This window comes from Lithobates pipiens, unplaced genomic scaffold, assembly GCF_037356315.1.
Source record: "Lithobates pipiens isolate NorthernLeopardFrog02 unplaced genomic scaffold, aLitPip1_a1.2 Scaffold_91, whole genome shotgun sequence".
NCBI lineage: Eukaryota > Metazoa > Chordata > Amphibia > Anura > Ranidae > Lithobates > Lithobates pipiens.
In genome coordinates this window covers 4,523-18,668 of record NW_027507914.1, presented here as the reverse complement: position 1 = coordinate 18,668, position 14,146 = coordinate 4,523, and the positions used below count along the sequence as shown (strand labels likewise).

The 14,146-nt window shown below is 45.0% G+C and overlaps 1 pseudogene; it reads right to left on the bottom strand.

Moving 5' to 3' along the window:
- Nucleotides 1-12,438: 12,438 nt before the first annotated feature.
- On the bottom strand, nt 12,439-13,398 carry LOC143973665 (C3a anaphylatoxin chemotactic receptor pseudogene; annotated as a pseudogene).
- Nucleotides 13,399-14,146: the final 748 nt, after the last annotated feature.

Here is a 14,146-nt window from a genome sequence, read left to right as displayed (position 1 = left end):
CCCTTAAATCCTCTACGGCCCCTGGCCCGGATGGATTTACCTCATTATACTATAAAAAATTTACCCAAGTCCTGGCCCCCAAGTTGACGAAGCTTTTTAACCAGATTTTACAAGGTCATGCTATCCCAGATGAAATGCTTCATGCCACTATGACGTTAATCCCCAAACCAAATAAGGATCACACCCTGCCCCAAAATTATAGGCCCATTTCGGTATTGAATAATGATGTCAAAATTTTAGGAAAATTATTAGCAAACAGACTAGCCCCTATAATTGGTACTCTGGTGGGCCCGGAACAGACGGGATTTATACCAAATAGGCAAATCACTGACAACATTAGATTAGCCTTGAATGTTATACAGGACGCCAACCTTTTCTCCAAAAAAGTCCTGCTCCTGGGACTGGATATACATAAAGCCTTTGATAGTGTTTTATGGCCCTACATTGACAGAGTTTTACATAAGTTTGGGTTTACTGATGCTTTTGTCAACGGATTTAAGGCTTTATATCTGCACCCTCAATCTAGAGTGAAGATCCCGGGCTGTTCCTCGGAGCTGTTCCCCTTGGGCAGGGGCACCAGACAGGGTTGCCCGCTGTCCCCTTTAATATTTGCCCTGGCTTTGGAACCCCTGGCCAGGGCACTTATTGCTAATCCGAATATAGGGGGGTACCTGAAGGGGGAGGGGGAATACAAGCTTAGCCTATATGCGGACGATGCCCTTTTGTTTTTACCCAACCCTCTAATTTCGCTACCCAACCTCATCGACACCCTGAACTCATTCCGGAAACTTTCAGGGTTGGCAGTGAACCTTTCCAAATGTTCGGCCCTTCCTGTTAATTTCTCCCCCCCCGAAGTTTTACATCTCCAAAACACATTTGGCCTCCTAGCATCTAAACATACACTGAATTATCTAGGGATCCATCTTGCCACCACTCTATCGGACACCTATAATGCTAATTTTCCTGTGGCCTTTTCGTCCGTTAGGAGATGGCTAAAACTATGGTCCACTTATCATATCCCCTTGATGGGGAGAGTGGTCGCGGTTAAGATGTCTATTCTGCCCAAATTACTTTATTTTTTTAGGGCCCTCCCCCTGTATGTCCCACGTCGAGCTCTCGCATTGTTGCAACGCGACATTAATGCTTTTATATGGCAGAATAAGAGGCCCAGGTTTGGGAAACTTCTGTTACATCGACCCCTGCCCCGGGGGGGACTGGGTTTACCAGATATCTGGTTATATTACCTGGCAGCAAGGTTGGCTCAAACGGCCCAATGGCACGCTACTGACTGTGGGGTGCCATGGCTGATTTTTGAAACCCAGTCCATACGCCCGTATTTTCTCCCGGGCATCCTGTGGCAGGGGGAGATGAGACCAGGGGTTCTAGCCCCCCTGAACACTATAGTTAGCCGCTCCCTTTATCTGTGGTCACTCTATCACTCTAAATTTAGATTGCTACCTAGCAGACCCCGGTTGGCCTCCTTTCTGGGCGATAGGAGATTCCCCCTGGCATTCGAGTCCCCCGGCTCTTTCAGCTGGTGGATTCGGAAGTCACTGGTTACCCTCCGAGCTCTCTGCAATGATAGCCCACGTTTTACATCCTTTTTGCAGCTTCAGAGGAGCCATGAGATTCCGAGGGGGGAATTCTATAAATACCTGCAAATTCGCCATTTTTTCCAATCGCACTATTGTGTAGCTAGTGACCCCTCTAGGGTGCAATTTGAATCACTATGTTATCGACATTCCAGAGATAGAGGCACTATCTCTATGATATATAAGCTCCTATTAGAAGCTCAACTACCTGAGAAATCTAGAGCCATGGGATTGTGGGAAGCAGACCTGTCCACCGAATTCTCTCAGGAGGATTGGCAAGACATGCTCCGGAATATGCATAGATGTTCCCGTTCCATGGCTATTAAAGACACGGTAATGAAAGTACACACACGTTGGTACCTCACCCCAGTAAAGGTACATACATTTTTTCCCTCGGTCTCTGACGGGTGCTTTAGGGGTTGCCTGGAGCCTGGCACACTGCTCCATATATTCTGGAGCTGTCCCCTGCTCCGACCTGTCTGGGATCGAGCTTCAACATTAGTCACCACCATAGTGGGGGCTGGCGTTGAACTGACGGCAGCACACTGTCTACTTTTTGCACCCCTCCCGGGGACTACCAGATCCTCCCAGAGTTTGATTAATACCCTATTTAGTGCCATTCAATGGGCGGTGGCGCTACATTGGCGCTCACCCTCGGTTCCCTGGGCTCAGGTTATTCGAAGGATGGAATCTATCCGTCTTATGGAACGGATCCACCATACGCTGCTGGACTCTATGCACATTCACACTGCCAAGTGGGCAACTTGGCCGCTCGGCTTAGGGGCGGAGGGGTTGGTACTTCCTCCCCTTTCCCCGCAGGCGGATCCCTGAGATAAGATAGCACTGGGCCTTGCTTTTGGGACATAGCAGTTTTAAGGACCCTGTTTTGGTTACCTTGTCCACCAAATCTCCGCACATTTTTTATTTTCCGAGATTGGTCCTATACCAGTCGTTATGGGGCTGAAGTCTATGAAAGAAGAGATTTTTTTTTCTTTTCTCTGCTACGGTCAGTTGTTGTTATTATGGTATATTTAATGTGTTTTTCTCTTAACCTACACAGTCACCCCAAAGATCTTAGCATGGTACTTCTAGAACAGTTACATACGACCTCTCTGATGACAGTTTACGTTTAACTGGCTCTATAGCCCTGTTCTATTTCTTTTTTGTTGTATGTTTTCTCTGGATATTGTTCCTCATTATTTCATCGGAGCATTACTGGAACTCTGTACAATGCTACTGCAAGTTGTGTATATGTGCATTACTGTGTATTCTGTTTCTCACCCAATAAAAACGTTTGTATTAAAAGAGATTGCCGACCTCAATGACTGAGGCAACAATAATAGTCTTACACAAGGAGGGGAAGGACCCATTGGAAACACAGTCCTATCGACCCATTTCCCTTCTCTGTGCGGATGCTAAAATATTAGCCAAAGTATTAGCCATTAGATTGAATAAAATTATTTCCAGGCTGATACACTCCGACCAAACAGGTTTTATCCCAGGTAGAACTACAAGCACGAACATAAGAAGATTATATCTTAATATGCAGGTACCTATAGAGAATGATGGCAATAAGGCAATAATGGCTTTAGATGCAATCAAAGCCTTCGATAGTTTAGAATGGCCCTATATCTGGCGGGTACTGAGGGAATTTGGGTTTGGCCCTAATCTTATTGCATGGGTAAAAACCCTGTATAACGGCCCCAGTGCTAGAATTAGGGTTAATAATGAATATTCAGATAGGATTTTTCTAGAGAGGGGGACAAGACAGGGGTGCCCTTTGTCACCCCTGATCTTTGCCCTAGCAATAGAACCATTAGCTATTGCAATTAGATCTAGTAGGAATATGGTCGGTTTCCAAAGGAGGACGAGGGAAGAGAGGATAGCGCTATATGCGGACGATATTCTCCTCTTTCTGGGGGACACAGAGCAGTCCCTCAGACAAGGGATGAAACTTATTACAGATTTCGGGAGGTTCTCAGGCCTGGAGATAAACTGGGAAAAATCAGTTCTTATGCCATTGGATAAAAGTAGGGCTCAAAGCCCAGGGACAGGCGCGCAGCTGGAAGTTGTGGAGCGCATGAAATACCTGGGGATACACATACAAAGAGATCCTAATAAATATATAAATGATAATTTGGTTCCATTAATAGCTAAATTCAAGAAGAAAATCGAAATCTGGAAAAGACTCCCATTATCGAATGCAGGGAGATGTAACTTGATTAAAATGGTATGGATGCCTCAGTTATTGTATGTGTTACATAACTCCCCGATTTGGGTAGACATAATGTGGTTTAGGAAAATAGAGGTACTATTCCGAGAACTTATATGGAAAGGGGGAGTATCCAGGATAGCTCTACAAACTTTGCAATCACCTACAAGAAAAGGTGGAATGGCAGTTCCACATCCAAGGAGCTATTTTTTAGCTGCTCAATTACAACACTTGGACATGAGTGAGGAGATGGGTGGAGGAATTAATAAGGCCTTAATATTAATGGAGACACCCCATAAGAATATGGTAGAAGCTCTGGAGGCAAACTCATTTCCCCAAAAAAAAATACCCACAATAAAATTAGTAGTAAAGGTGTGGAAGGCAGTTAAGGCGATTAAAGGCCTGGGAGGCTTAACTCAGTACACCCCATTGTGGGACAACCGGAACCTGCAGGAAATGGAAGAAATAGGGGTATATAAAGATTGGGAAGTCAAAGGGATAGATAAGTTGGCCCAGTTATATACAGGGAAAATATTAATGACATTCAGCGCTTTAAGATCAGAGTTTGATATATCCAAACAATCATTTTATAAATACCTTCAAATTAGACATGCCCTAGGGAAACAATTTAATAGGCAAGGTCCTGTGTGGAATAACTCCCCTATTTTTAGCAGATTAAAGGCCCCAGTGAGGACAAAAGGATTTATAGCGGATGTATATCCAGTTATATGCGAAGGAAGTATAGGAAGCCCAGAAGGGTTCAAATGCAGAAGGAAATGGGAGGAGGAGTTGGGAATATTCACGGATGAACAGTGGAGGAAAATACTGGAGGATGGCTACTCAATCTCAGTTTCGCCTGCCCAGAAGATGTCACACTTAATGCTGCTGCATAGGGCCTATTATACACCAAAAAGACTGTTTAGTTTCGGACGTAGAGCAGATGATAAGTGCCCTAGATGTCAAGAGTCTGGAGACCTGGCTCACATGTTCTGGCGATGCCCAAAATTGTTTCGCTACTGGTCAGAGATTGTTATCATCTTGAATGAAACATTTGGTGCAACGATCAGGGGGGATCCCAGGATATGTGTGCTGGGCCTGGGTGAAGCAATAGGGAGATCGCGACATACCAATAAAGCAATACTGAGATGTTTGTTTCAGGCAAGAAAATTGTTAGCTCAAAGGTGGCAAGCAAAAAATGCTCCTTCAGTAGCGGACTGGCAGATAGCAATTATGGAGACAATATGGAAGGAGAGGGTGATATATTTGAGGAGAGGAAATTTTAAAGAATTTAAAAAGATGTGGAAACCCTGGCTGGATAGAATGAGATATCCAGAATGAGGTATGGGAGAGGTGAAAGCTGGGTAGAGAGAGAGGAAGTAGGAGGGGAAGGAGGAATATATGAGCAATGAGTGAAAAGAGGGGTTAGATAGAAGAAATATTGACACATCATGGATAGGAATGTTTTCTAAAGGTTTTTTATTACTCACTAAAGTATTACTGTATTTGTAAAGGTGAAATAAGTGCTACACATGTCATAGAGAATATTTTTCTTGTTGTTATTATGTAAAAGAATGTTGAAAATGAATAAAGATTATGAAATTAAAAAAAAAAAAGATATAGTGACTGCAGGGTCCTGGGGAGAGCAAATATAGTGAATGCAGGCTCCTGGGGGGAGCAGATATAGTGACTGCAGGGTCCTGGGGAGATCAGATATAGTGACTTGCAGTGTCCTGGGGAGATCAGATATAGTGACTCCAGGGTCCTGGAGAGAGCAGATATAGTGAATGCAGGCTCCTGGGGGGAGCAGATATAGTGACTGCAGGGTCCTGGGGAGATCAGATATAGTGACTTGCAGTGTCCTGGGGGGAGCAGATATAGTGACTCCAGGGTCCTGGGGGGAGCAGATATAGTGAATGCAGGGTCCTGGGGAGAGCAGATATAGTGACTGCAGGGTCCTGGAGAGAGCAGATATAGTGAATGCAGGATCCTGGGCAGAGCAGAAATAATGAATGCCGGCTCCAGAGGAGATCCAGTATAGTGAATGCAGGGTCCTGGGGAGAGCAGATATAGTGACTGCAGGGTCCTGGGCAGAGCTGAAATAATGAATGCAGATATAGTGAATGCAGGGTCTTGGGGAGACCAGATATAGTGACTGCAGGGTCCTGGGGAGAGCAGATATAGTGACTGCAGGGTCCTGGGGAGAGCAGATATAGTGACTGCAGGGTCCTGGGGAGAGCAGATATAGTGACTGCAGAGTCCTGGGGAGAGCAGATATAGGGAATGCAGGGTCCTGGGGAGAGCAGATATAGTGACTGCAGGGTCCTGGGGAGAGCAGATATAGTGACTGCAGGGTCCTGGGGAGAGCAGATATAGTGACTGCAGAGTCCTGGGGAGATCAGATATAGTGAGTGCAGGCTCCTGGGGAGAGCAGATATAGTGAATGCAGAGTCCTGGGGAGAGCAGATATAGTGAATGCAGAGTCCTGGGGAGACCAGATATAGTGACTGCAGGGTCCTGGGGAGAGCAGATATAGTGACTGCAGGGTCCTGGGGAGAGCAGATATAGTGACTGCAGAGTCCTGGGGAGAGCAGATATAGGGAATGCAGGGTCCTGGGGAGAGCAGATATAGTGACTGCAGGGTCCTGGGGAAAGCAGATATAGTGAATGCAGAGTCCTGGGGAGAGCAGATATAGTGAATGCAGGGTCCTGGGGAGAGCAGATATAGTGAATGCAGGCTCCTGGGGAGAGCAGATATAGTGACTGCAGGCTCCTGGGGAGATCAGATATAGTGACTGCAGAGTCCTGGGGAGACCAGATATAGTGAATGCAGGCTCCTGGAGAGAGCAGTTCCTAGGGAGATTAGATATAGCGACTGCAGGGTCTTGGGTTTAGTAACACTTTCAAGCGGGAGTCCCGCCATTTTTTTATATATAAATACTGCAGCTGCTGACCTTTAAACTATGGACACTCACCTGTCCAGCGCACCTGCGATGTCGGCACTCGAAGCCGATCTGTCGCTTGGCTCTCGGGTGCTACCGCCACCATCTTATAGGAGCCTAGTAAAGCGAAGGGTTCATACAATACAAAAAATCCATCCTCTGGATGTAGGCAGAATAAATGAAGATATCAGTTCGAATGGCTGCTCTCTATGTCTCTCGCTCCCAGGTGAGGTGTGAAAAAAAGAGGAAAAGAACACCAACATAGCATAAAAGCGTTATGGTTTATTGGGATAACACAAGGCCAATCAGACAAAGATAAAAAGTTTCAGGATAAAAAACAATCTGCAGATCAATATTAGAGCTAGCATGGTGACACTGAGCATAGACTCCACCCTACTAGTTTCGTCATACCTGACGTAATCGGGGGTGGGAAGTTCATGGCAGAAGCCACCCCTATTTAACAGATCTACAGCGGAAAGAGCACAGCTGATCTGGTACTCTAATCACCACATTCGGTCGTTATTGGTCAAAAAGCTGTCTCAGAAACATTAATGACAGGGGAGACTGCCGCTCAATGTTAACAACAGAGTGACCGAAACCCATACTAGTAAGGGGCGGTACTCCCGCAGTGAATACATACCAAGCCTCAGTTTGACTTGGAGACAAACCTCATTATCAACCTGATGGAGCAGTGGAATAAATATCCAGCAGGTCTCAATCCAATCTGATAGGCAGAAAGAAGCCAAGCCTCATTTTCAATCCGACAAAGCAGCGGGATTGGATACACAACAGATCACGATCTGGGAGGCAGGAAATAACCAAGCCTCGTTTGCGAAAAAAAAAAAATCCAACTGAGTCACCCCAGATATCGCAATATCCCAGTAGGCGATCTCATGTGGATGGTAAAAAAATTATGAAATATATATTTAATTACTATAAAAAATATAAGAAGAAAGTACAACATAATTGCTGAGAATATGTGTATAAAATTAAATTAAATAAAATTAAATAGAAATAAAATGAAAAATAAAAATGAAAAAAATAAAAATGAAAAATGGAACTAAGAAAAATAAAAAGCGAAAGAGAAGCTATCCCCTTTCCACAATGGCCCGGCACAATAAATTGTTGATACGGTAACAAAACAATAATTCATGAAAAGAAAAATTAATAGATAAAATAGGACTTCAGGAATTATTAACGAAAGCATTGATATCCCAATTAACATTAATACCAAAAGGAGCATAAGATTTTATTTTTCATAGATCTCCCCAACCTCCATTTGTGGGACGCCTCTTTTGGTGGACCCTCCTCTCCATGGTGGCATATATTTATCAATTGCCACAATAGAGGTAACCTGTGGGATCTCTATTATGGCACTGTGCAAAATGCTTAGGAACCGTATGTTCTTTTTTTGGTCCTTTCTAAATGTTTTAACCACTTTCAGCCCCGGAACCATTTTGCTGGTCAAAGACCAGACCACTTTTTGCGATTCGGCACTGCGTCACTTTAACTGACAATTGCGCGGTCGTGCGACGTGGCTCCCAAACAAAATTGACGTCCTTTTTTTCCCCACAAATAGAGCTTTCTTTTGGTGGTATTTGATCACCCCTGCGGGTTTTATTTTTTGCGCTATAAACAAAAAGAGAGCGACAAGTTTGAAAAAAACGCATTATTTTTTACTTTTTGTTATAATAAATATCCCCAAAAATATATAAAAAAAAACATTTTTTTCCCTCAGTTTAGGCCGATACGTATTCTTTTACATATTTTTGGTTAAAAAAAATCGCAATAAGCGATTATTGATTGGTTTGCGCAAAAGTTATAGCGTTTACAAAATAGGGATAGTTTTATAGCATTTTTTTAAATAATTTTTTATTATTTTTTTTTTTTACTAGTAATGGCGGTGATCAGCGATTTTTATTGTGACTGCGACATTGTGGGGGACCCATCGGACATTTGTGACACATTTTTGGGACCATTGTCATTTATACAGCAATCACTGCTATACAAATGCACTGATTCCTGTGTAAATGACACTGGCAGTGAAGGGGTTAACCAGTGGGTGGCAGTGTAGGGGTTAAGTGTTCCTAGGGGCGTGTTACTAACTGTGGGGGGGTTGGGCTTTCATTTAGTGAACACCGATCTCTGCTCCAATCACATGGAGCAGAGATCAGCGTCACTAGTTGCTAGGCAGAATGGAGAAATGCTGTTTACAACGGCATTTCTTCATTTGGCCACTCCGTGAGACGATCGCGGGGATGCCCGCGGCGATCGAGTCCGCGGGTCCCGCGACCGGACTCACGGGGGTCCCGACCAGCGCAGGAGCGCGCCACCGGCGGCGCGCTCCCGATGGCAGGGCGACAAATTTAAAGGGACGTACATTTACGCCCATTTGCCTGCCCGTGCCATTCTGTCGACGTACATCGTCGTGCGCTGGTCGGCAAGTGGTTAATATTGTTAATGTGTTTGTGAGCCCATTTGGAAAAAAAATCCTAATTGTTTGCCCCGCATACTGCTTACCACACGGACATGTGGTAACTAAGGTAAACAATATTCTTTGTGGTACAGATAACAAAGTGTTTGATTGGGTATGTTTTACCAGTAACAGTAGGGGAAAAACTAGCGCAATTATCGGCGTATAACAATTTCCCCTTAAAATCGCGGGGAAATTGTGGGTGCGTGTTATACGCCAATCCTCACTGTCTGTGAGCCGAAAAAGAGTGAGCGTCGCCAAAAAAGAGAGAGCGAGCAGTGCCGAAAAAGAGCAAACGTGCCGAAAAATACTGGTCGGCACCGAAAAATACAGAGCGTCGCGGTAAAAGGCCGAGCCGAGTGCTCGGCTCTGCTCGCAGTCCAGCCGTCCTGCCTCCCTGCTGTCTCTGAAGCAAGTGCTGTGTACTGTGTAGTCGGCTCGCGCTCAGCTCGCAGTCCCACCCAAAAGAAAGCTCTATTTGTGGGGGGGAAAAAGGACGTAAATTTTGTTTGGGAGCCACGTCGCACGACCGCGCAATCGTCAGTTAATCGCAAAAAGGGGACTGGTCCTTTGGCTGCAAATTGGTCCGGGGCTTAAGTGGTTATATAACCCTTGAAACCAGTGGCTGCTGCTGTTTCTTTTTTTTTTGGGGGGGGGGTGGCAAACAATCCACTCCTCCACCACACCCCCCCCTGTAGGTCAGGTCACAGACAGCACCCCCTCGTTAGTCAACTGGGTCACAGATGGCAACCCCCCTGGTCGGTGAGCCAGACGGGGCCCTGCACTTACCCCACCTCGCGGGCAGCGTAGCGGGCAGCGGCTGCTTCTCCCCAGGCTGCTTGTTTGTCCCTCCTAAACTTGGGGTGCGTGTTATATGCTGGTGCGTGTTTTACGCCGATAAATAAGGTACATGTTTTTGTTTTTCCATTAACGTTAATTCTGCACACTGCACATTTTTTTTTGCAAGGATAAAATCCCACTAAATTTGGAAAAAAAAGTTGTGCGTTCTAGTGGATCCAAAATAGTAGGCGCAACGCTCAATTGTTACGGAGCCTAAAAGTCTGTCATTTTTAAGTACGGGCCAATAATTTTTTTTAAATCTTTTTAATTTTATAGTGTTGTCCTGAAAATGTTGTAAAGGATGACCATTTCAATTTCTGACATGTATTGGGTTTGAATTTTTTTTCGGTAAGTAAAGAATTTCTGTCAAGGCTTCTGACCTGATTGATCTCTTCATTCAAAACATTAATATCATAACCCTTTTCTACAAATCGAGCATTTAAAAGAGAAAGCCTGAGTGTCAAAGTCATCAATCATAGTACAATTCCATCTGAGTCTGTCAAATTTGGCTACGAGGCACAGACCTGAGCCATGTTTCGTGATGACAACTGTCAATGAGTACATAAGAATTACGATCCGTAGTCTTGAAGAACGTACTGGTAATGAGTTTATCATCTAATGCTCGGATCTCAAGATCTCACAAATTGCGTGCATAAAGACGCTCCTCGATACCTAATTGAGAAAATAAATCATTGCACACCAAACCACTGTCTACGATCATCTAACAAAAACCTCCTCCTCGTTTCCCAAAGCCCGGTACAAATCGAAGGGGGATAGGAGATTCGCTGTCCAAGGACCTTCGGCTATGGAACGCTCTACCAACCAACATCCGCCTGGAAGAAAACCACCAGGCCTTTAGCAGGGCTGGATTAACGTAGGGGCTATTGGAGCTGCAGCTCCAGGCCCCTACCTTTAATATAGGCCCAGCCACCCAAAAAGGACATGGAAAGCAATGGGCCAACGGGAAGAGATCTCCCCTGACGGGCCCTGCATTCCAGATGCACCGCCTGGGCAGGGTGGTGGGATTGATAATGGGCACTGCATGAGCAGTCCTAACAGAAGCCTGGAGCACGCCAATGCAGGGCTCTTACAGAAGTCTGGGGCTTCCATAGTGTTAGGCCTGCGCAACTGCACTCTTTCAGCTCAGAGTGCACGCCAATGCACGCCCCTTACAGAAACTTGGCAAATCAAATGCCAGGCTTCCCTAGTGTTATGCCTGGAAAGCAGAAGGGTGCCCAGTAAAAGGTCCACCAAAATACCCAGCACCAAGCACATGATGCTCTTAATCTGGCCCTGGCCTTTAGGAAAAAACTCAAGACCTTCCTCTTCTAGTTGATGACAACTAAGCTCTTCACTGCGCTTTACAAATATTTTCATTCATTCATTCATCTAAAAAATGAATTCTTTCAGAGTTGGCCTCATAAGTAAGGGCTATACCACGGTCATTGGAATTCAAAAGATTCATAAATTGATCTAACGAGTCGCGGTCTCCTCTCCTTAGGAAGAGGATGTCATCGATGTACCTGGCCAACAAGACAAGTTCTGGTCAGGCACAGGCATAGACGACATCCTCTTCCCATTTGGCCATAAATAAATTGGCCAAGCTGGGGGCTCAAATTTTGCCCCATATCCATGTACATATTCGTTGCACACCAAACCATTGTCTACGATCATCTAACAAAAATCTCCTCCTCGTTCCCAAAGCACGGTACAAATCGAAGGGGGATCGGAGATTCGCTGTCCAAGGACCTTGGCTATGGAACGCTCTACCAACCAACATCCGCCTGGAAGAAAACCACCAGGCCTTTAGGAAAAAACTCAAGACCTTCCTCTTCTAGTTGATGACAACTAAGCTCTTCACAGCGCCTTGAGGCGATTCAGTTCACGTTGTGCGCTTTACAAATATTTTCATTCATTCATTCATCTAAAAAATGAATTCTTTCAGAGTTGGCCTCATAAGTAAGGGCTATACCACGGTCATTGGAATTCAAAAGATTCATAAATTGATCTAACGAGTCGCGGTCTCCTCTCCTTAGGAAGAGGATGTCATCGATGTACCTGGCCAACAAGACAAGTTCTGGTCGGGCACAGGCATAGACGACATCCTCTTCCCATTTGGCTATAAATAAATTGGCCAAGCTGGGGGCTCAAATTTTGCCCGATATCCATGTACATTTCTGTTATATCACGTGGAAGAGTACATAAAAAAAAAAAAGATTTGGAACACAACTCATATTTGTAAAAATATTTACACATTGACTTATAGGACTATAAAATAAAAGCTAGACTACGCATTCATTCATTACATTTGAGAGGAAGCCTCCTTCAATCACCCGTATCCTTACTTCCATAGGTTGGCACCTCACCCCCGGCTCATCACTTTTAAAGCCCCTCTAGAGTTGTGTCATCTTCAATTTGCCTCCTGCCGCAAGTCAAGATACTCAAGGTTGACAAGTCTTCACGAAACAGACTTTCCAGGAGCTCACGGACGGACTGTCTCACCCTTTTCTTCATATCTTTCCCAATGAAGACGTAGAGTATCGGGTTGATACAGCTGTTGAAAAACGCCAGAGACTGAGAGAGAAGATCCAGGATTCCAACGACGTCATTGTTAATGAATAGCAAGACAACACCCATGATGTGGTAGGGGGCCCAGGTGAGGAAAAATGCGACTACAATGCCTAGCGCCACCTTGATGGTTTTTCTACCTACATCTAAAAAATTGATGTTGTATGCTTTAATAGCCAGAGAGATGTAACAGGCAGAAATGGTTATAAGAGGAATCAGAAATCCAAAGGTTAGATGTATAAAAGTGACGGCAAATTTGTTGTGATCTTCTTCAAAGCAAAAGGTCTTGTTATTGGAAGTGTCAGTTCTATGGTAGATGACGGGAGGCAGACTCATCGCAGAAGATAACACCCAAATAGCCAAGCATATCATCCACGCCGTGCGTACTCTTCGTTGATTTCGGGCCCACACCGGCCGGACAACCAGAATCCATCGGTCAACGCTGATAGCCACCAGGGTGAAGACACTGGCAAACATGTTAAGGATAATGATGAAGGGTAAAATCTTGCAGGGGGCAGGACCGTACAGCCATTCCGGGTAGAAGAACTGCACTACACTGAATGGGAGAAACAAGCAGCACATGATATCGGCCAGAGCAAGGTTCCCAAACCAAATGGTGGTCACGGTCCTCTCCATCTTCACTCCAGTAACCCAAAGCACCAGAGCATTGCCGGGGACACCCACGAGGGTGGTGAAAGAGAAAACCAGGATGGTGAACACATGCTTGTGGCTGTAAAAGACGCCCGGTTCTGTTGCATCGCTGAAATTCGACATCTTGTTTCTCTCTATAGGAATTGACCGTTACTGAATGTGTGTCGGATCATTGGTCTATTTTAATCGTTTTAAGCATCGGATATATAAGAAGTCACACAATCACACAGATCAGTATCAACGCCTTGTCTTTCCCGCAGTAACAGAAAAAGCTGAAATGTAAATATGACATGTGGCATCATCATTTACCACTGCTAGATGGCATGATGTAGATAACACCATGAATTTTCCGATGAACGTTCATATTGGTTAAAAAAAAAAAAAAAAAGCATTTGCAGATCTGAGCAAATAATGTGAAGAGAGAGGAGAAGAAGTGGAAAGAGTTGTATAGTGGGAAAAAACGGGAGGTGGGGAGGGAAAGGGGAGACAAGAGTCAGGGCCGCCATCAGGGGGGGTACAGCCGTTACAACTGTAAGGGGCCCCCGGGGGGCCCGCCTGGGCCAGAAGAAGGCAGGACGGGTGAAGGGGTGCCGTGCTGTGCATTACAGAAACGATCTCCCAGCGTGTGCGCTCTGTGTCATTGAGCTCAGACATCAAGCTCTTTACTGCCACCTCTGGCTACTATGTGCATGTGCACCCCTCGTGTACTGGGCTTTTCTGTGTCAGCAACATGTCAGCTTTGTGAAAACATGCTGGGACTAGGTAGGAGGAAATTCTTTACAAGTAGGGGCTGTGAAGGAAAGGGTGGGGGGTTTACAGATTCGTGTATGTGGCTGATTATATATCTATATATATAGATTTATATATATAG